The sequence below is a fragment of the Tenrec ecaudatus genome, chromosome 5 (assembly GCF_050624435.1).
Source record: "Tenrec ecaudatus isolate mTenEca1 chromosome 5, mTenEca1.hap1, whole genome shotgun sequence".
Classification (NCBI taxonomy): Eukaryota; Metazoa; Chordata; class Mammalia; order Afrosoricida; family Tenrecidae; genus Tenrec; species Tenrec ecaudatus.
Window position 1 is genome coordinate 113235351 of NC_134534.1, and position 21574 is coordinate 113256924.

The following is a 21574-nucleotide window of genomic DNA, read 5'->3' on the forward strand; positions in this document are numbered from 1 at the left end:
GAATAATAAACAAATCCATCTTGGAGAAAGTACAGTCAAAATACTCTTTAGAGATGAGGATGTTGAGACTCATGTACCTTGGACATGTTTTCAGAAAAGGTCAGTCCCTGGAAAAGGTCATCAAACTTGGTGGATTAGAGGATCAGTGAAAAAGAGGAAAACCCTGGATGAGATGGATTGGCACAATGGGCTCAGGCATTACAACAATTCTGAGGGTGGCATAGGGCAATTCTGTTGTTTGTAGGGTTGTTGTTCATCAGAGCCAGCTCCAAGGCACTTGAAAACAATGACATAGTTATTTAAACATCCCAAGAAGTTTATAGGCTTCTTCTTCTTAATCTGTATGTTTTCATTTTAAAAGCTTGAAGGTGTAAGATAATGTATGATCTTGCTTATATATATTTCAACATGGGCAAAACCAATACATTGTGTTAGAGGTAAAGATAGTGGCTACTTTTGGTGGGCGTTAATAACAAACACCAAACCAGTCATGGTCAAGTTGATATGGCCTCATGGTGACCTCATGTTAATCAGAGTAGAACTGTGCTCCATAGGGTTTTCAACAGCTAATTTGTGATGGGGCAGGGAGTACAAGCTAGAAAGGGGAAGAAAATTTGCTTCAGGGTGCTGGCCATTCACTATGTTATGTGCTGCATGCCAGTAGCATGGTTTGCTTGTATTTTATGCAATATATACAAAGTTTATTTTTAAATGTTTCTGAATATTTAACATTCACAGAAGTATAGCTGCTGTGGTACAGTCCCTTAAACCAGAGGCACCAGGTCAGATTAAGTGGATTTTTATTTCCACCTTTGTTGGCCAGGATGCAGAATGCTCCTTGATGGGTTCTTTCAGCTGGTGTGTCCGGATGATGTGGCACTAGTGACAAGTTGGGTCATCTGGTTTTCACTGGTGAATGTGACTCAACATGGGTAGTTTGTCACAAGTCCAAATATTTGAAGCTGCTGGTCTGTGGCTCCAGGAGGAGGAGTGATGGCATCTATGTCCCTTTGTATGTGTATGCGCACATGTGTGCTTGCTGGCAAGCAAGTGTGTTCTTTTCACCCCCTTCAACAATGTTGTCCATAGGGATTCTGTCAGTGACAGGTAAAAGGGAAGCAGGGCTCTGCTTGAGAAGTGGGTGGCCTGACAGCTGGCTTTGTGGTCTGTGCACCCCCAGGAGGCTGTTGCATATGGTAGTGTATTCTCAGGAACTTGAGCCAAGTGTCCCTAAAAGTAACCAAAAGACATTCCCAGTTAGGTGGCCAAACCACCAGGATGCTGGGAGGCAGGGTGGGGAAAGCCTTGGCTGGGAAGTTTATAGATTTACATTTGAGTGCACGTCCTGATAGTAACTAGCTGTGTGAACCACTAGTGGTCCCTTGATATTTCTGAGTCTTGAATTTCTTTTAAACATTGGAGCTTCCAAAAAAAGGAGGTATTTTTAAATTCTCTTCCTGTGGTGACAGTTTATGATGTTATTGTAATAAATATAAAATTCTTATTGAGTTTAAGATGTTTTCTAAATTTCATCCTCAGGTCCACCTTATTCACTAGCCTCCCTATTATAATTCTATTTATTTGTCATGGATTAGGTCAAATGCTACTTCCCTTATGAAATCTTCTCATGAGAACATCAGAGGTCTGTCCTACCTATTTTCCTATTTATGTTGTGTTATTTATATTCATGTCTTATAATTCTACTTCAGGTAGTAAAAACCTTGATGAAAATAATGGTATAATTCATATCTGTAAGTTCAGTAACAAATGTTCCCAACTGTTGGTTGGCTGACCTGTAACAGATTGGTTTCTTACAAACAACATAGGGAATGTAAAAATTCAGATTTCCAGGTCTAACCTCTAGAAATTGTGATTCAGACACCTAGGGTGGGGGTCAAGGGAGCTGTATTTTATTGGGGGCTTGTACAATTCTTATCACTATCCATACATACATCCATTGTGTCCAGCGCATATGTATATTTCTTGCCAACATCATCCTTCAAACATTTGCTTCCACTTGAGCCCTTAATATCAGCTGCTCGTTTTCCCCTCCCTCCCCTTCCTCCCTGCCTCATGAACACTTCATAATTCATAAATTGTTATTATTTTGTCATATGTTACACTGTCCGACATCTCCTCCTGCCATCTTCTCTGCTGTCCATCCCCCCAGGAAGGAGGATTCTTTTAATCAGTTCCCCCTTTCTATCCCACGCTCCCTCCCCCCTCCAGGCATCACCACTCTCACCATTATACTGGAGGAGTGAGCTGTCCTGGATTCCCTGTGTTTTCAGTTGCTATCTGTACCAATGTACATCCTCTGGTCTAGCCAGATTTGTAAGATAGAATTGGGATCATGATAGTGGAGGGGAGGAAGTATTTAAGAACTAGAGGAAAGTTATATGTTTCATCATTGCTACCCTGCACCCTGACTGGCTCATCTCCCCAGCAACAACCTTTCAGTAAGGGAGTGTTCAGTTGGCTGCTGATGGGCTTTGAGTCTTCATTCTGCACTCACCCATTATCGATGGGCTTTGAATCTCCACTCTGCACTCACACATTTACAATGAAATGCTTTTTTATTCCTTGATGCTTGATACCTGGTCCTTTCGACAGCTTGTGGGCACAAAGGCTGGTGTGTTACTTCCATGTGGGCTTTGTTGCTTTTGAACTAGATGGCCACTTGTTTATCTTTGAGCCTCCAAGACCCCAGACACTATATCTTTTGATAGCCGGGAACCATCAGCTTTCTCCACCACATTTGCTTATGCAAACGTTTGTCTTCATTGATCATATCAGGAAGGTGGGCACCCACTGATATGATTTTCAGTTCTTTGATGTCTGATAACTGGTCCCTTCTACACCTCGTGGTCAGACAGGCTGGTGTGCTTCTTCCGTGTGGGATTTGGTGCTTCTCAGCTAGATGGATGCTTGTTTATCTTCAAGCCTTTAAGACCCCAGACGCTATATCTTTTGATATCTGGGCACCATCAGCTTTCTTCACCACATTTGCTTATGCACACATTTTTCTTCAGCAATCGTGTTGGGAAGGTGTGCATCCTGGAATGCCAATTTAATAGAACAACATGTTCTTGTATTGAGTAAGTACTTGAGTGGAGGGAGGCCCAGTGTCCATCTGCTGCCTTAATACTAAACCTATAAATATATGCACGTAGATCTGTTTCCCCGCACTCTTATATAAATATATTTACATATGTACATTCCAGTCTTTAGGGTCTTGTAAATACTCTTTGTCACCTAGTTCTTTCCTCTATTTCCTTTTACTTTCCTCTTGTCCCACTATCATGCTCAGCCTTCATTTCGGTTTCAGTAATTTCTCTTGGTTACCTTGCCCTTGCTGAATCCCTACCAAGCCTCTCACACCCTCCTTGCCACTGATTTTTGATCACTTGTTGCTCCCCTGTCCCTGGGTTGGTCAGCACCATCTCCTTACCTCCTCCTCCCCCTCTCCTGTGTTGCCCTGGAACCATTGGTCCCATTGTTTTCTCCTCCACACTATTCATCCAGTCTATCTTATCTGGATGGATCTGTAAAGATAATAATATGCACCCAAAATCAAGCCATAGCAAGTAGGCAATGGGTGAGAACACAGCGATGACAACAAAAAAAGAAAACAATTACCCATAGAAAAAGAAATTAATTAAAAGAAAAAAATTTAGAAAGAAAGAAAAACCTGTGAATAGATCAAGGTCTGATTTTTGATCTCTAGGCATATCCTTCAGTCAGGTCCCATGCTTTGACCCCAGAGTCTGTCCTTAGGATTCCCTCAGGGGCTACCTGCTCTGCTCCCACGGTTGCTCTGCTGCACACATTTTGTGGTTTGCCTCAGTGTTACAGAATCAGTCTGGTCCAGTCCCAACACTGAGTCTCTAGTGTTGTCCCCCTTAGGGTCCTGGGCTATCAAGGGATGGCGTGTCTCCTAGTGGGATCAGCCACATTGTCCACTCTATCCATTGACTGTTCAGAGCGGGCATATCGTCCTCCAGGCCTGATGGGCCAGGATGTGTTCCACTCTCTTCCTCCCCCTTCATTTGCACCCCCCCCCCCACTTGCTCTGATCAGACATGCCCCTCTCCCCTAGCTGCAGCTTCAGTGCTGTCCTCTCAAGTAAATTCTTCTGGGGTGAGGGGCAGTTGTCCATGTAGCTGGAATGGGGGGCCGAACCCTGAGGCCCCTCCACTGGCTCCCCACTCCTTGCCGGCATACTGCATTCGTCTGGCACTGGATTTATATCTGGTCCCTCTTTGCCTATGGAGATACAAACAATACCCTCCCCTTGGGTGAGTCAGTGCGCTATTCCCCCATCACACATTTTTTTTCCTTACCCCTTTCCTCCCACCACCCCCTTTTTAGTTGGCTATCATATGTATCCCTGGATTTGATCTGGCCCCTGTCATACTACCTGGACCTCACCCCTGGAGTGTTTGCATACAGTAGCTTTTCCCCTGTGCCCCTTTTGCACTTACCTTTTCTGTTCTCTCATATATATAAACTTACCTCAGCGGACTCATGTTATACTTGTCCTTTTGTGCTTGGCTTACTTCACGTAGCATAATTTCCTCCAGTTCTTCCCATGCAGCGATATGCTTCATACATTCATCACTGCTTTTTAGCGATGCATAGTACTCCATTGTGTGTATGTACCACAGTTTTTTAATCCATTTGTCTGTTGATGGATGGTGGTATTTGTACAGGGATAGCATTGAACTTATATAGTGCCTTGGGCATAACTGACATCTTTACTAGATTCAGTCTGCCAATCCACGAACATGGGATATTCTTCCATTTGGTGGGGTTACTCTTGATATCTTGAAGTAGTGTTTTATAATTTTCCTCATACAAATCTTTCATTTCTTTAGTCAGGTATAGCCCTAGGTATTTCAATTTGTGTCTAGCTATTGTAAAGGGTACTACCTATTTAATAGTCTCATCTGTGGTCTTGTCTGATGTGTAGAGCAGTCCAATAGATTTATGTTTGTTGATTTTGTATCCTTCCACTCTGCCATATTCCTCTATTGCTTCCAACACCCTGCTTGTGGAGTTTAAGGGATCTTCAACATATAGAATCATATCGTCTGCAAATAATGATAATTTTGCCTATTCCTTTCCCAGATGAATACATTTAATATCTTCCCTTTGTGTTATGTTATTAGCTAGGACCTCCAGTATGATGTTAAATAGGAGTGGGGACAAGGGGCATCCTTGTCTGGTCCCCTTTTTCAGTGAAATTATTTTCGTCTTTTCTCCATTAACTGCCATGTTGACTATTGTTTTTTTTTCATATATGGCTTGTATAATATTTAGGAATTTTCCTTCTATTCCTATCTTCTTGATAGGAATGCCTGTTGGATGTTGTCGAATGCTTTTTCCGCATCTATTGATATTATCATGTGGTTCTTATCATTTTTCCTGCAGATGTGGAGAATAATGCTAATGTTCTTTTGTATGTTGCACCATCCCTACATCCCTGATATGAATCCCACTTGGTCATGGTGAATTATTTTTTAAATATGCTTTTGTATTCTATTGGCTAGTATTTTGTTAAGGATTTTTGCATTAATGTCCATAAGGGATATTGATTGGTCTATAGTTCTCGATTCTTTTTTTTTTTAACAATTTATTGGGGCTCATACAATTCTTATCACAGTTCATACAAAAACATACATCAATTGTATAAAGCACATCTGTACAGTCTTTGCCCTAATCATTTTTTTCTCCTCTTTTCTTTTTTTACATTTTATTAGGGACTCATACAACTCTTATCCCAATCCATACATATACATACATCAATTGTATAAAGCATAGTTCTCGATTCTTGTGGCATCTTTGCCTGCTTTAAGTATCAAAGTTTTACTAGCTTCATAGAAAGAGTTTATGAGTTTTCTGCCTTTTTCTATGTTCTGGAAGAGTTTGTATAGGATTGGTGTCAGTTCTTCCCTGAATGCTTGGTAGAATTCTCCTGTGAAGTCATCTGGCCTGGGAGGATTTCTTTTGTTGCTGTTGTTAATCACTTGATTACATTGTCTATTTCTTCCATTGCTATGAGTCTGTTGTGGTTGTTGACATCCATCTGGGATAGTCTAGGGAGGGATTGTGTTTCCAAATATTTGTCCATGTCTTTCAAATTGTTGAATTTGTTAAATATAGACCTTCATAGTAGTGTGTAATTATCCTTTGGATTTCATTGGGGTCCATTGTAATGTCCCCTGTTTCATCCCTCATTCTTGCAAATGTCATTTGTTCCTTCCTTTCTTTGGTTAAGTTTTCCAGAGGTTTATCAATTTTGTTAATTATTCCAAAGAACCAACTTTTGGCGGCATTATTTTTTTCTGATAGTTTTCTTGTTTTCCCTCTCCTGTATCTAGTTTCTGATTTTTTTATTAGATCTATCCTCTTGCTATTAGTGGGGTTGTTCTGCTGACCCTGCTCTAATTGGTGTAAGTTTTGTGTCAGTATGTCATCTACGAGTCTCTCTTCTTTTTTAATGTGTGCATTTATTGCTATCAGCCTTCCTCTGATAAATGCCTTTGTTGTATCCCACAGGTTTTGGTACATCGTATTTTCATTCTCATTGGTTTCTAGAAACTTCCTGATTTCATCTCTGATCTGAGTCAATACCCACTCCTTTCACAATAGGAAATGATTCATCCTCCCATTGTTTACCCTTTTTTTCTTCACTGTCTTTCTGTTAATTTCCAGTTTTATGGTGCAATGATTGGAGCAAGATGTCTGTATAACCTCTATGTGCTTGAATTTACTCAGGTTTGATTTGTGTCCTAGCATGTGGTCTATTTTCAAATATGTGCCATGTGGGCTTGAAAAGAATGTGAATTATTTTGCATGTGGGTGGAAAGCTTTGAAAATATCTATCAAGTCAAGTCGTCCAATTGTGCTATTTAAGATCTGTAACCTCGTGTTGAGTTTCTTCCCCAATGAGCTGTCTTTTTCAGAGTGGTGTACTAAAGTCACCAATTATAATTGTTGAGCCTGTGATCTCTTTTTTCATCTTTTGGAGTGTTTCACTTATGAATTTCGCAGGTCTCCAGTTAAGTGCATATATGTTTATTATGCTCACTGGTTCTTGGTATATTGTTCCCTTGAGCATTATATAGTGCCCTTCCTTGTTTCTTGTTATGGCCTGTATCTTGAGGTCAATTTGGTCCGATATTAAGATCGCTACCCCTGCTTTTTTTTGCATTACCATTTGCTTGGTATATTTTTCTCCAGCCTTTAATTCTCAACCTGTTTTTGTCTGTAAGCTTCAGATGAGTCTCCTGGAGGCAGCAAATCGATGGGTTATATTTCCTGAGTCAGTCTGTTAGCCTCTGCCTTTTAATGCCTGAGTTCAGGCCATTGATATTCACTGTTATTATATCCATCTGTGGACTTTGTGATGTCATCTTGTACCTTTGTGTTGGATATTTTCCTACGCACATCCCAAAGTTTGGCAGCAGTCAGAGCCAGATACCAGTGAAACCAGATGTTACTGGTTCAAAGAAAGTCACAGGAGTCGACAAACAATTCTCCTGGTTTCCAGACCCCATATGCTAATTGCCCTACATTCCTCACCACCCCTTTAAAAATCCCTTGCGCCCAGCTGCTGAGTATGATTTCCCTGACCTGTTGGCCTAAGTCATGGAACCTTGTCTGGAGCTCCCCGCACCTAATAAAGCGATTTCTGTTTCTGCTCTCCCTTGTCCTGTCAGTTATGTCCGTTTTCCTCCCTCTTCCTCAGTTTCGCCTTTACATTGGAGCCCAAACCTGGGAGAGGTAGGGACATGGGCTCCGTGCTGTCCCGGCCCTGCTTCGGCTGGGACACAGCCCATCCCTCCTCTCCTTTTGAACCTCTGGAGCCTGTCTGAACAAGTGGCTTCTGGTCAGTATCTCTCTGTGTAAGTTTGTTCTCTCTCGTTTGTCTTGTTTGTTGCTCTGGACACAGAGGACCAGCAAACTCATACAGCCATCTTTTCTCTGTGTCTGCCTTCGCTCATGTGGCCTCCAGCCTTTTGTCTCTGTGCTTACCTCCTGGAACTCCTGCTGATAACAGTACTCCTAGCACTAGGCTGAGCAGTCACTGTACCTTCTGCCTGGACTGGAATGCAGAGGGTGTGTCTGAGCCCTTTCTACCTATTTGTGTGTTTGTGTTTGCAGCTCTGCAGCGTTTTCTCTAAAATGTTCTGCTTCTCCTTACTCTCACCCTGAACAAAGGCCTGACCAATCTCCATTTTCACAGGCCATAAAGCCAGGACCCCCTACCCTCCTTGTCTTCCATTGTGTCTCTCACTGATCCGAGGTCCCTGTTTGCCGGTTAAAGCCGCAGGCCTGCACCAGGGAACCTTCCTGTTGCGGAGAGTACAGGACTCTCCCACTGGGCCCCTGGCTCTGACCAGGACACCTCTCAGGGTTACCAGGCCACCGCCTGACCGATGGGTGATAACAAGGACCAGGGGATGCCCTTCTCCTCTGTCCATACCCCCTGCAGTATGAGACACAACGGGAAGTCTTCTGTCCAACCCCTTAAGGATAGTCCTTTGGGGTGCCTATAGCCAACTTTACTGAATTGGGTTTGGCTCCTGATCTCTGCCCTAAACACCTGGTTCTTTTCTGTAACCAAGTTTGGCCTCAATACCAATTGGACAATGAGTTGCGCTAGCCAGAAAATAGCACTTTCAATTTTAACATTTTCTGCAAGCTCAACAATTTTTGTCAACAAATTCACAAATAATCAGAAGTCTTATATGTTCAGGTCTTTTTCTTTTTTTAGCTCCCATCCCTCTCTACTACCTGTTACCCTGCTCAAGGTCTCTTAGCCAAACACTCTTAATCAGGACCAGACAATGTTCCCCTTCCCCTGACCCCCTGACTCCTTGTCTGTGCCCCCAGTAAGGCTTCCTTCATATTCTGGGTATCCCTTGCCATCACCTCCTCCGCTACCCCTCAACTCCCAAAGGCTGAGGCACTGTGCCTCCAACATCCATCCCCTCCCCAGAGCCAGACCCCTCAGACTCCCTGGAGTCTCTCCCTCTCTCCCCTTCTTGGCTCCCTCCCTGCTCAGCCTCCTCTGAGCCAACACCCGCAGCCTCTGACAGACCTCCCAGATAGGAAATCAGAGTACAAATCCAGGGTTGGCACCCTGAAACCAGCAAGAGGGAGGGGCCAGAAAGCTCCGGTAAGTAACAACTTTTATCGCCACACTTTTAATTTCAATATCCTCTGAAATCTACACAATTTCTGCCAGTAAACTCAACAATAGTCTGAGATTCTGTACATCCAGGCTTCCTTTTCTCTGCACTCCCATCCCTTTATCTGTATTTCCTACTCCCCTTCCCAAGTCCTCTTAACTAAAGAAAATTCCTCCTCTCCTGCTTCTGGACCCCCTCTGGTGTCTGCCTTTTCAGACCTGCCTGAACACCTTGTCTCCCCTCGCCTCCTACTCACTGCTCTCCTATTCTGGCCACAACCCAGAGCCCCCCATGTCTTCTTCTCCCGATCTACCTGACTCGCTGGAAGAACCCAAATCTGCATTCGCCTGCCGGTTAGCAAGCACATGCGATGGCAGAACCCCCTTTGTCCATTGTCCACTCTGGAAGTGGCCAGTACTGAAATAGTGGTCTGATTCATCTTCCCTTCTCTCACTGATTTATCTCAGATTAAAAAGCGTTTGGGCTTCTTTATAATAATCCCACCACCTACATTAAGGAGATTCAATATTTAACTCAAGCTTATGCTTTGTGCTGGCATGATATTTTTGTCATCATTTTCTTTACCCTAACCACTGATTAGAGGGAACACATTTTTCTCACTGTTCAGCAGCACCTCGATCAGGTGCATTTAGCCGACCCTGACCTAGGCAGTTCCCAGACAAAAACCTGGTTAAAATGATCAAATTAACAATCATGCAGGTAGGAACAGACATGTCCACCATAATAAAATGCTTCAGTGTGTCCTGGCTCGGCTTCAGGCCATTTCTCATATAGGAGTCTATTTTGAAAATCTTAAGATCACTCAAAAGCCTGACAAGAATCCAGCCACCTTTTTAAGCTGCTTAACTGATGCTTTACATTAAAAGCTTAAAGAGGCTGAAGAAAGGCCCTCAAACCTTGTTCCAAGGTTTAGCGAATATGGCATTTAAGGTTTTAACACCTGTGAGGAGCAGGCAGTCAGCCTGTGATACCTGGTTCTGACAGAAGGTAAATTTTCAACCCAAGCCTTAACAGTCTTGTGGCTGGGAATCCCCCCTGAGGCCTCAGAAGGGCAGCGTGAGGCAAGGATGTATGGAACAATGACCACCACCTGGTGCCTGCTTCAAGTGCAGAGAAGGGCACTGGTCACAAAAGTGCTTCAGGCCTAAAGCTCCAACCAAACCCAGCCCGGTGTCTCCATGTGGGGGGACTGTCTTTCCAATTCCTGACCCACCTGGGATTGGCTGAAGTCTGAGGAGATCCTGACTGGACCCCCATCACTCTCGCTAAGCCTGGGGTATTGCTCAAGGTATTGGGTGAGTAAATTTCCTTCTTACACAGAAGCTATCTTTTCTGCCCTCATTTTCTGGGCTAAGCAATCCTTCCTCAATCTTGGTCATGGATATTGATGGCAAGCCTACCTACTCCAGGTGTACTAGCCCTTTACTCATTCCTCCTTAGAATCCCTTTGTGCCCAGTCCCTCTGTTGGGAAGAAACATTTTAAATTAGTTAAAAACCTCCTTTCACCTTACTTTTGGTCTCAGAGCACCTCTGATCCTTCCCCTTCTTTCACCCGACCTGGAAGAACTGTTCCCACAGACCCCGTTGCTTCCCGATGTTAACCCATCATAGAATGCCTCCTTTCTAACAACATCATTATTCCTACCCACTCTCCATGCAACACTCCAATCTTACCAGTAAAAAAAACCAAACAAAACCAAATGGTACTTATAGCTTGGTCCAGGACCTGTGTCTCATTAACGAAGCTGTTATCCCCAAACACCGGTAGCTCCCAACCCATATACCCATCTATCCCACATTCCCCCTTCCACTATACCTTTTTCACCATCTCCCTTAACCCAGCTTGTCAACATTCCTTTGCCTTTACCTGCAGCCCCTCCTAAAACAGATCTAAAGCAGACATAGCCCAACTCCCTTAACTTCTCTCTCCCTCAAGACAGAACTATCTCATTCTGCTGCTATCTGTTTAAGCCTGTGCCCTACCCCCACCACTCAGAGTTTAAGTCAAAGCTGCCTTTAACAAACTCCGACATGCCCTCATTCACCCACACCCCTGCATCTACCAAACCCTGCCAAACCTTTTTACTCTACACAGGCAAAAAAGCAAGGTATAGCAATCGGAGTCCTGGCTCAGCCCCTGGGGACCACTCTATCCCCTATAGCTTATCTGTCTAAGCAACTAGATATGACAGGCAGTGTTGGCAACCCTGCCTCTAGGCCCTGGTGGCAGCCACCGCTCTCACCAAAAGAGCCCTAAAGTTACCCCGGGGAAAGCCTATCCCCACAGGCTGCAGGACCTCCTCTCACACCAAGTCCTGTCTTTGCTGTCTCCAAGATGCTTGCAGAAAATCTATCGCACGTTTATCGAAAACCCTAATGTAACTCTGCTCCAGGCTCCCTTTTAAAACCCAGCAACCCTCTTGCCTCGGCTCCTAGACTCGCTGTAACTTAGTGGTCACTCCTACCCCCAGGCAGTAGAGGCACTAACACTGCCCCGACCCAGACGCTGGTCAACGGTATCCTAACCCAGATCTAACTTTGTTTGTTGATGGCAGTTCTGTCATAAATGCCCAGGGGCAACGGTAGGCTGCATATGCTGTCCTCTCACTTGACCAAGTCTGGAAAGCTGCATGCCTCCCAATAAAAACTACTTCTCAAAAAGTGAAACTTATTGCTCTCACTTGAGCTCTCCATCTGGCTAAAGGAAAAGATGGCTAATATATATTCTGATTCTAATTATGCATTCCTTATAGCTCACTGTCATGCCACTATCTGGAAGGAGTGGGGATTTTCTGACTACCAAAGGGTCCCCCATAGTAAATGGTAAATTAATAGTTAATCTCTTACAGGCTCTTCAGCCGCTAGCAAAAGTAGCTATCATCCATTGCAAAAAAACATCAAATTGATAACTCTCTTGTCTCCCTCCAAAGGCAGTTAACCTCCTTAGCATGAGTCAACCTACAATATTGCTAAGCCCTTGACTTATTAACAGCGGATAAAAGAGGAACATGCATGTTTCTAAATAAAGACTGTTGTTATTGTATTAATGAAGCAGGCATAGTTAAACAACATGTGAAGGCACTCCGCACCATGGCCAATAAAATCAGGAAACGTCAGTGGAGCACCAGCTTCTCATGGTTTCAAGATTCTGCCATGGCTTGGGTTATGCCCCTCATCGGGCCTCTGATAATAATCTGTGTACTTTTGCTTTTAGCTCTTTGTATGTTTAGATTCTTGCAGGAACGGATGAAAGGTATCTCCAACCTGACCTTCAATCAGCTTCTTCACCCTTACAATCCACTGCCAACCAGCCTGGCCCTGAACCTTCCAACTCTTAATCTCCCCCTTCTTCGCCCTATCTCATCAGGAAGTAGTTAAGACAGAAAACATCGCCCCATTACCAATATTAAGAAGTTTGGAATGTTTGGGTCAGGTCTGAACTAGGCAGCCCCGTTTGGACTAAGCTGAAGTAGGTCCGGGACCTGCATGTGCTTCCCTGCACATCCCACAGGTCAGTAGCAGCTGGTGCCAGATAAGATATCCAGTGAAACCAGATGTTACTGGTTCAGAGAAAGCCTCAAGGAGTCGACAAACAATTCTTCCGGTTCCCAGACCCTATATGCTAATTACCCTACACTCCTCACCACCCCTTTAAAAAGTCCTCGCCCCAGGTGCTGAGTATGATTTCCCTGACCTGTTGGCCTAGGTCATGAAACCTTATCTGGGAGCTCCCCCAACTTAATAAAGCTATTTCTGTTTCTACTCTCCCTTGTTGTGTCAGTTATGTCTGTCTTCCTTCCTGTTCCTCAGTTTCACCTTTTTTCTTTTTTTCAGTTTCGCCTTTACAGCATGTTGCCATCATATTTTTCAAAAGATTTTCTTTCTACTTGAGCCCTTGGTATCAGCTTCTCTTTTTTCCCTCCCTCCCACACCGTCCCAGCTTTGTGACCTCTTGATAAATTATAAATTGTTATAGTTTTCATATCTTACACCACCTCCCTTCACCCACATTTCTGTTGTTTGTGCCCCTGGGGAGGGGCTGTTATATGTTGATCATTTTGATCAGTTCTCTCTTTTCCCCTCACCTTCCCCCTACCCACATGGTATTGCTACTTCAGTTGTTCCTGAGGGGTCTATCACTCCTGGATTCTGTGAGATGAGAGCTCTTATCTGTATATGTGTTCTGACAGAGTACATGCTCTGGTCTAACCACATTTATGAGGTAGAACTGGGCTCATGATATTTGGGTGGAGGGGAAGAAGCATTAAAGAACTAGAGGGAAGTTGCATGTTTTTTCAGTCTATACTGCCCCCTGGCTGGCTCATCCCTTCCTTGTGACCCTTCTGTGAGGGGATGTCCAATTGTATACAGATGGGCTTTGGGTCTCTACTCTGAGCGCCCCCCCCTTCATTCACATTAATATGATGGTTCGCTTTGGATATTCTGATGCCTGATCCCGTCTACACCTCGTGATCACACAGGCTGGTGTGCTTCTTCCATGTAGGCTTTGTAGCTTCCCTGCTAGATGGCCACTTGTTTAACTTCAAGCCTTTAAGACCCCAGATGCTATATCTTCTAATAGCTGGGTACCATCAGCTTTCTTCACCACATTTTTTTACGCACCCATTCTACTTCAGTGATTGTGTTGGGAAGGTGCTCACCTTCCCATCACAGAATGCCAAGTTATTAGAACAAAGTGTTCTTGTATTGAGGGAGGACTTGAGTAGAGGCCCAATGTCTATCTGCCACCTTGATATTTAATATATACCATATATACTTGAGTATAAGCTGTCCCAAATATGAGCCCAGGCACCTAATTTTATCACAAAACTACATTAAAAATGTGCTGAAAAAGTTGGCTTATATATGAGTATATAAGGTAAATAAATAAATGTACATAGATCTAGAACCCTATTGTTACATATTAATATATTTACATATATACACCTATATTTATACTTCTATAAATGTCTTTTGACTCCTAGTTCTTGCATCTCTTTCCATTTACTTTCCTCCTATACCACTATCATGTTTGATTTTCATTTATCTCTCTGTAGTTCTTCTGTGCTACATTGAACTTGATCAGACCCCACCAGGCACTCTAGACCCTCCTCCTCATAGATTTTAGATCTCTTGCTATTCCCTTGTCGCTTGGTTTGTTGATTCCCCTCTCATTTCCCCCATCTCCCATTCTCCCCTGTCCCCCACAATTGTCAGTCCTGTTGGTTTCTCCTCGGGATCATTTATCTTACCTATCTTGTGTATATAGACAAGAAGAAGTAGACGAGGAAGAAGAAGAAGAAGGGCCCATAAATAGTTCCAGGTCTGACCAATGACCCTTATGAATGTTTTCCGATTGAGTCTGATGAGGTGCCAAGCCTTGCCATCTGAGTCTGAAGTGTATTTTCCAAATTCCTAGGGGCTTCATTGCTTTGCTCCCCTTGCTGCTCTGTCGCGCTCTTTCAGGGGGAGGTCTGGAGGTGGGGAAAGGTTCCTATGCTGAAGGGCAAAGGGGGAGGAGGCTAAAGTTGGGGGTCTCCTATGGGTGGTGGTAGCAACAGCAGCCAAGGAAAGACTGGGGCCAGCATCTGAGGTGGAGCAGGCAGCAAGGCTGTATCCTTGGGTGTAGGAAGAGAAGCAAACATGCCCCAGAAAGTGGGCCCAGATGTAGAGTCACCACCTCCTCTTCCTCTGGCTCTGGCTCATCCTCATCTGGCTTACTCTCATCACTGCTGGCATAAGGATTGAGAGACATGGCGCCTCACATCTTTTGTGCACCCTTCTGGCAGATGAGGCCTACTTGAGACCAGGGATGCCCAGAGGCCTAGTGGGCCCTACCACTTGGCAGGGAGTGGAAATGGAGAACATGTTTGCTCTAGGACTGGTTCCAGTAAAAGTCCATGGCTACCGTTGATTTCCCCTATTGGCCAGTATTTTCTTAAGGGTTTTTGCATTGATGTTCATTAGAAATATTGGTCTCTGGTTCTCAATTCTTGTGGGATGCTTGCCCACTTTAGCTATCAGTGTTAAAGTAGCTTTATAGAAAGAGTTTGGGTGGTTCGGTGCGGGGGCCGTTGGCTCCAGACAAATAAACATGGAGTCCATCTTCCACGAGAAACAAGAAGGCTCCCTGTATGCTCAACATTGCCTGAACAATCTCCTGCAAGGGCAGTATTTCAGCCCCGTGGAGCTGTCTTCCATCGCCCATCAGCTGGACGAGGAGGAGAGACTGAGGATGGCGGAAGGCAGTGTGACTAGTGAAGACTACCACACGTTTTTACAGTAGCCTTCTGGAAACATGGATGACAGTGGGTTTATCTCGATTCAAGTTATAAGCAATGCCTTGGAAGTGTAGAGTTTAGAACTAATCCTGTTCAACAGTCCAGAGTATCAGAGGCTCGGGATCGATCCTATAAATGAAAGATCATTTATATGCAATTATAAAGAACACTGGTTTACAGTTAGAAAATTAGGAAAACAGTGGTTTAACTTGAATTCTCTCTTGACAGGTCCAGCATTAATATCAGACACATACCTTGCACTTTTCTTGCCTCAGTTACAACTGGAAGGTTATTCCATATTTGTTGTGAAGGGAGATCTGCCAGATTGTGAAGCTGACCAACTCCTGCAGATGATCAGGGTCCAGCAGATGCATTGACCAAAACTTATTGGAGAAGAGTTGGCACAACTGAAAGACTAGAGAGTCCAGACAGCAGACCTGGAACAAGCCTTGGAAACAAATGATGGGCCAGGAATATTAGATGAAGATGAGGAGGAATTGCAAAAGGCTCTGGCACTAAGTCACCATGAAATTGACATGGAAGATGAGGAAGCCGATCTCTGCAGGGCCATTCAGCTCAACATGCAAGGTAGCTCCAGAAATACAGCTCAAGAAACTCCCCAGACATTGGGTACAAATCTGAGCTCTGAAGAACTACGGAAGAGAAGCCTACTTTGAAAAGCAGCAGCAGGGGCGGCAGCAGGTGGATCTCCCAGGACCAGTTCCACATCCGAGTGAAAGGCCAACCACAAGTTCAGGAGCACTTGGCAGTGACCCAAGTGCTGCCATGGGCAAAGAGGACATGCTTCAAGCGACTGTGACCATGTCTTTAGAAACCGTTAGAAATCACCTGAAACCAGAAGGGGAGAAATAGCAATGCCTTTTACAGATCACTCAGATACTCATACTTTCCAGCGTTATCCTGCGTGATGACAACACAGGGTCTTTTGGTTTTGGGGTCCCCTCCTCCCCAGTCATTTGTCAAAGAGAACAGTGTGCCACAGAGAAAATAAGACTTGTGGGTGGTTTGCAAACAGAATGATGGAAAAGTGGGAAATGTATCAGTTATAGGACTACATAATCTTCCAAATACCAGTCAGAGAGACTCTCAGCAATTAAATTCACAGTGGCTTTCTCAGGAAAAAAAAAAAAAAGAAAGGGTTTGGGAGTTTGTTTTCTTTTTCTAAACTCTGGAAGAGTTTATGTAGGATTGGTGTCAGTTATTCCATGAATGCTTGGTAGAATTCTCCTGTGATACCAACTGGCGTGGGGGATTTTTTTGTTGGTAATCCCTGGATAATCTTGTCTATTTCTTCTATTGCTATGAGTCTGTTGAGGTTCTTGATGTCCATCTGGACTAATCTAGGGAAGGATTGTTTTTCCAAGTATTTGTCCATGTCTTCCAAGTTGTTGAATTCATTGGAGGACAGGCCTTCATAGTAGTGCATAATTAGCCTTTTCATTTCATTAGGGTCCATTATAATGGCCTCTGTTACATCCCTCATCTTAACAATTGAAATTTGTTCCTCCCTTTCTTTGGTTAGGTTTTCCAAGAGTCTATTGATTCTGTTAATATTTTCAAAGAACTGCTTTTAGCTGCATTGATGTTTGCATTGTTTTTCTTCTCCTGTATCTCAGCCCTAATTTTTATTATTTCTTTTATTTTGCTACTATTAGGATTGTCCTGTTGCCTCTGCTCCAATTTCTGGAGGTTTTGTGCCAGCATATCAAAAGTCTCTCTTCCTTTTCCATGTGTGCATTTATTACTATCAAACTTCCTCTGATACCTGCTTTTGCTGTGTCACAAGGATTTTGTAATGCCGTATTCTCATTCTCGTTGGTTTCTAGAAACTTCGTCTCTGATCTGTCAGACCAGTACCTACTCATTTTTCAGTAGAGTTATTCATCCTCCAATTGTTTACGCTCATTTTCTTAATCATCATTTTGTTGATTTCCAGCCTTATGGCATAGTGATCCAAGAGGAAAGTCTGAGTGATCTCTATGTACTTGAATTTATACAGACTCAATTTTTGTCCCAGCATGTGATCTATCTTCAAGTATGTGCCACGTGGGCTTGAGAAGAATATGAATATTTTTGCATTTGGGTGGAGAGCGCTGAAAATATCTATATGGCAAAGTTGCCTAATTGTAGAGTTTAGTTCTATATCTTCCTTGTTAAGGTTCTTTCCCTCTGATCTATCTTCCTCGGAGAGTGGTGTATTAAAGTCACCTACTATGATTGTTGAATCTGTGATTTCTTTTTTCATTGTTTGGAGCATTTGATGAATTTCATGTGTCACTTGTTGGGTCCATATATATTTATTATGCTCACTAGTTCTTGGTCTATTCGTCCCTTGAGCATTTTATAGTGTCCCTCCTTATTGCTTGTTATGGCTTGCACCTTGAGATCAATATTGTCAAAGATTAGGGCCCCAATCACATTTCAATGCAAATAAAGGTATTGAGTTTTCTGAACAACATTTCCTGATATTTAGACATGTTCTGTCTCCTGAATGGAGATGAAATGAAATAGAAAACTTTATTCCCCAAGTTTTTTTTTTTTAGTCAAGTAGGAAAATCTTCTTTTAGACTTCCTTAATGTTTACATTAACCTTTCTATCAAGTTATTTGAAACCCTGCATCTGGGACACCTACCTCCCACCCATAAACCTTAATAGTTTGGAAGAAATATTGTTTTTTTTTCTTTTTCCTTCTTCCAGCATAACTTTCCATTTGTTATTTTCTGGTTATGTATTCACCCATCCATTTGATAAATATTCACTGAGACTTGCTTTATTTCAGGCACTGTGCTAAGTCCTGGGACAAAGCAATGAACAGAACACATTTGGATTCTACCAACCCATGCTATCCACTCTCTTACAGAGAAGACAAATGTGGTATAGATGGTCACAAATGTTAGCTAGAGTCTCACATCTTTACTTGATTTGTTAAACTAATGATATCTAAACTACTGACAGCTTATGACTTAACATTTTATTCCTCTCAGATAACATTTGTAATGAAAAGTCTAGTGCTTAACCTTAAGAACTAAGTAAGAAGTGGAGGAGAAGAAGGAATTTCAAAAGATAGATTTGTAGAGGAGATTTTTTTTCTCTGATATCTTGAAATTATAGAATACAGATAGGTACAAGTCCACCTGACCTAAACATCCTTTTGTGTAAATTAATTTGGCTTCAAACCCTTTGGGCAGGAATTCTTAAAGGTAGGCACATATCCTAATGGTGAAATTCATGTCCTTTTAGGAAGTTGTAGTCAATGTGATTGAGACTTTTAAGCATGTTTTCCTGGGATGCTGTTACTAATACTTGCTGATAGCTTCTGATTCCAAATTACCGAATGACTGTAACTCTGTGCCTGTGGACTTGCTGTGCTAGGGAATTAATGCCCATATCTACAAGATTGGCTTTCAAACAATGATCAAGGGGAGATAGTGAAATATACTGAGCTGTGTTCTATGCCTTATAACTGCAGTGACCATAGCAATAAATTGCTCTTTAGTTCTTCCTATGTCATCTTCTTTCTCTCCTCTCTTTCCCCCGACTCATCTAGGTGGTCCTGGGAACATCTCCTAAAAAACAATTTGTACTTAGTGATTCCTAGAGTCTCTGGGTGGTGGAAATAGTTAATGTTCTCGGCTGCTAATTGAAAGTTTGGAGATTAAAATCAATCCAGAATTGCTTCGGAAGAAAGGTCTGGTAATTTACTTACAGATACCAGACAGTGAAAACCCTTTGAAAGTACAGTGCTACTCTGACACACATGAGGCTAAGATGAGTTGGTCATGACATCTGATTAACTCTAATCCTCCTTTTAACTCAAGCTACAAGATTAGTACATGGGAATGATATTTTATATTAATGGCCAAGCCTCTTAATATGTACTATAGTAGTTAGGCATCATCAAGTTTATTTAGACTCATAGAGATTCTATGTACAACACAGAAAATATAAATTGTCCATCACATTGGTGATATCCGGAATATTACTGAAGCTAAGGTTAAAATATGATTCAATTAAAGTAATAAGTGGAGGGGGCCTTTGTGTTAAGCATTGGTAAGCTTTGGGCTGTTAAACCCAAGGCTGAAGGTTTAAGCTCAACACTTCTTCTGGTGGAGAAAGATGAGGTTGTCCACTCAACATAAAGATTTACAAAGTCTTGGAAATCCTATATAAGGTTGCTGTGAATCAGAATCAACTTCATGGCAGTGGTAAGAAGTTATGGCACTCAGATCACAAAGTATTGTACAGATTGGTGATAATATAGATCCACAAAAGGATATGTCTGATGGAAAATGGCTCATTCTATTAGAGTGTGCAGCTGCCAGCAAAATACGGAGCTCCCAAGGAGCCCTGGTACCAGAGTGGTTACTTGTTAAGCTGCCAGCCACAGGTCAGCAGTTTGAAACCACCAGTGGTTCCATGGGAGAAAGGTGAGGCTTTCTGCTCCCATAAAGATTTACAGTCTGGGAAAAACAAGGGCAATTCTACATTATTATATAGGGGTGCTATGAGTTGGCATTGACTCAATGGCAGTGAGTGAGAGAGTGAGTGAAGTAGCTAACTATCTAAAGTGTGATTGTTGGTTTCTCCTCATCCAAAGCAAAATAGAGTAAAGAAAATCAGACACTTGGACAACATAACTTCAGCCTCCATGTTCATGAGACCAGAAGAATGAGATGATGCTTAACTACCGCTACCAACTACTCTGAAAGAAATCACAGTAAGAGGTTTCAGATAGAGTGGGAGTAAAATGTGTGACAAAACTTTAAAATAGACTGGGCTTATTGATTGACTAGAGACTGGGGGAACCTCTAAGACTAAGGCCCTTAATTAACCTTCAAGTCTAAATCTGTGACTCTAGTCTCAGTCAAACAATATAAGGTGAATGATAACACTGGGGAAATATGAGTCCCTTAGAACAATAATCATATGAGATCAAAAGAGCAGCATTTACCTGGGCACAAAGCTCAGAAGGCAGAAAAGAAACACAGATGGAAACAGCAAACACAGGGACAGGGAGGAAGTAGAATGAGTGCTGTTATATTGTGGGGATTGCAATCAATGTCATGAAACAGAATGTGTATGAATTGCTGAATGGCAAACTAAGCTGCTTTGTAAACTTTCATTAAAATCAATAAAAGCTTTTTGTTTCTTTGTGTGTTGTTTAAAGGCAATTCCAGGATTTGCAATCAATTCAAGGGCACAGGTTCTCTCTCTCTCTCTCTTTAAAAAAATCATTTTATGGGGGCTCCTGCAATTCTTATCACAATCCATACATACATCAATTGTGTCAAGCACATTTGCACATTTGTTGCCATCATCATTCTCAAAAAATTTGCTTTCTACTTGAGCCCTTAACATCAGCTCCTCATTTCCCCCACTCCCTCCTCCCTCATGAACCCTTGATAATTTATAAATTATTATTATTTTGTCATATGTTACACTGTCTGACGTCTCCCTTCACCCACTTTTCTGTTGTTTATCCCCATAGGGAGGAGGTTATATGTAGATCCTTGTAATCGATTTCCCCTTTCTACCCTACCTTTCCTCCGCCCTCCTGGTATAGCTACTCTCACCACTGGTCCTGAAGGGGACATCTGTCCTGGATTCCCTGTGTTTCCATTTCCTATCTGTACCAGTGTACATGCTCTTGTCTAGCCAGATTTGTACTGTAGAATTGGGATCACGATAGTGGGGGGAGGAAGCATTTAAGAACTAGAGGAAAGTTGTATGTTTCATCATTGCTACCCTGAAACCTGACTGGCTCGTCTCCTCCTTGCGACCATTCAGTTAGGGGGTGTCCAGTTGCCTACAGATGGGCTTTGCATCTCCATTCTGCACTCACCCTCATTTACAATGATATGATTTTTTTGTTCTGATGATGCCTGATACCTGATCCCTTTGATACCTCGTGGTCACACAGGCTGGTGTGCTTCTTCCATGTGGGCTTTGGTGCTTTTGAGCTGGATGGCTGCTTGTTTATCTGCAAGCTTTTAAGACCACAGATACTATATCATTTGATAGCCAGGCACCATTAGCTTTCTTCACCACA

General features: G+C 42.7%; 1 pseudogene; it reads left to right on the forward strand.

The window, feature by feature from the left end:
• The first annotated feature begins 15301 nt into the window (after positions 1 to 15301).
• LOC142448906 (ataxin-3-like) lies at positions 15302 to 16376 on the forward strand (annotated as a pseudogene).
• Positions 16377 to 21574: the final 5198 nt, after the last annotated feature.